Consider the following 2,318-nt stretch of genomic DNA (forward strand, 5'->3'; position numbering starts at 1 on the left):
CGGATGAGTCCCGTATCGTTATTTTTCGTCACTACCTCCCCGTGCCGGGAGTGGGTAATTTGCGCGCCTGCTGCCTTCCTTGGATGTGGTAGCCGTTTCTCAGGCTCCCTCTCCGGAATCGAACCCTGATTCCCCGTTACCCGTTACAACCATGGTAGGCGCAGAACCTACCATCGACAGTTGATAAGGCAGACATTTGAAAGATGCGTCGCCGGTACGAGGACCGTGCGATCAGCCCAAAGTTATTCAGAGTCACCAAGGCAAACGGACCGGACGAGCCGACCGATTGGTTTTGATCTAATAAAAGCGTCCCTTCCATCTCTGGTCGGGACTCTGTTTGCATGTATTAGCTCTAGAATTACCACAGTTATCCAAGTAACGTGGGTACGATCTAAGGAACCATAACTGATTTAATGAGCCATTCGCGGTTTCACCTTAATGCGGCTTGTACTGAGACATGCATGGCTTAATCTTTGAGACAAGCATATGACTACTGGCAGGATCAACCAGGGAGCTGCGTCAACTAGAGCTGAGCAGCCGGCCGCCCGGGAGTGTGTCCCGGGGGCCCGCGCGAACACGCAAGCGTCCGCTCAATTATTCTGCAAACAGGAGGAGGCTGAGCTCCCCTGCACAATACACCTCGAAACCCTCTCAGGTCCCGGCGGCGCGCAGCGCCGTCCTAAGTACTTGGTCGGGTTCGAGAGAGGCGCAATCGCCCGGAGTTTGGCGAGTAGACGCTTTAGGTGCGACCACCCGTGCTCCCAACTGAGCTTGCCGCTGCCGACAGAGGCCCGGGAGCGTGCTGTCGTGGCATTGCCGGCGGGAGACAACACGCGCCACCTACGGTGGCCGGCAGCTCCAACGCCAGCGCCACAGAAGGACAAAAGCCCCACTTGGGTGCCGAAGCGAACTCTCCCAGCACAGCGCACGCGCCAACACGTCCGCACAGCTGCGATACAATCCACCTGCGAGAACCGCAGAGGCGACCGAGCAGCAGACGGCGTCGCGGCGCCGAGCGCCGGGCGGCGGCGCATCCTCAGCGCACACAGTCCTCAATCGGACCAGCACACTGCAGATGTCCACCGCGCTTCGCACCGGGCCCGCGAGGACCTACTTTGGCCGCACGGCGCCGCGTGCAGGGTGCGCCGGCGCGCAGCTGCGCCGCCTGCCGCCTCCGTCGGCCGGCGCGCCTGCCACTGGCCGCCCCCACCAGCCGGCTGTAGCGCGTGCGCCCACGCACCGCGCGGCCAGCACGCCGGAAGGCCCCCCCTCACCGGCCGGGGACGGTCCCACCCAGCCACCGCCGCGTATCGCTTCACACCCACATGCCATTCACGTTCGTGGGCATGGTGGGTATCGCTGAAACAACCGGTTGGTAGCTCAACCGATCGTCGCCATCACTGATTCACCTCTAGCGAGAACAACCGCACCACAACGGTTTACCAGTTCTTCATTTGCGTAACGTCACCAGCAAACGTAGACGTCCATCGCCATTTGCAAATTCAACGATTGTTGCATGCCTGTGTCAGGTGTCACGACACACTATGTCTGCCCACATACACGCAACAACATGTGCACGCTTCGCGAACACGTGGAAGGTGGCCCCCGTACGTATGCGATGTCCATTGCGCGAACGACTGTCAACCGGCCTCTGTCGCATGTCGCAGATGTGGAACGCAGTGCACCATGCTATCACGGTGTGTGAGAAGAGACGACTACGTCTGACAACACGCGCCACTACATCAACAGACGGCTCATGCTGATCGCCATCCACGGCATACCATACTGCAATCCAGCTCTTATAGGGAGACGACACGTAGCTGAGTGCACAATATTTGGACCGTATGGTTCGCCGTTGTTGGCGCAGTCGTGGTACGGTCACACATGTACCACGATGTATCATTCAGTACATGAGGACCAATGTGCGGTACAGTGTGTGATTTGGACGTACAACATCAGCGGACAGTTGCCACAAGCCGTACCACAACGTAGGCTGTGCTTCGCCATGCGAATGCCAATGAACAACTGCGAAGGGCATTGAGCATGTACGTCCTGCCGCCATCCGCATTACAGTGTATAGCTGCAAGGTGTTTAACATGAAGCGATACTCTGGGGACCGGGCAGTGCGAGTAGCAAACTATATTGCGGGGGTTGCAGTTAGGCAACACTACACTAATTTAACGCGTCGTATGACAATTACAGAGCAGGTTAAGGCCCAACGTGTGTTGGGTTAAGGCCCAACGTGTGTTGGGTTAAGGCCCAACGTGTGTTGGGTTAAGGCCCAACGTGTGTTGGGTTAAGGCCCAACGTGTGTTGGG

At 58.2% G+C, this 2,318-nt stretch overlaps 1 non-coding gene across 1 annotated transcript in view; it reads right to left on the reverse strand.

The window, feature by feature from the left end:
• Positions 1 to 513, reverse strand: part of LOC124562815 — a 1,910-nt gene extending 1,397 nt beyond the window's left edge. Inside the window, exon 1 of the ribosomal RNA XR_006969641.1 lies at positions 1 to 513. This exon is cut by the window's left edge and continues 1,397 nt beyond it. This is a non-coding gene — a ribosomal RNA (small subunit ribosomal RNA).
• Between the last annotated feature and the right edge of the window lie 1,805 nt (positions 514 to 2,318).

Source organism: Schistocerca americana, unplaced genomic scaffold, assembly GCF_021461395.2.
Source record: "Schistocerca americana isolate TAMUIC-IGC-003095 unplaced genomic scaffold, iqSchAmer2.1 HiC_scaffold_1186, whole genome shotgun sequence".
NCBI lineage: Eukaryota > Metazoa > Arthropoda > Insecta > Orthoptera > Acrididae > Schistocerca > Schistocerca americana.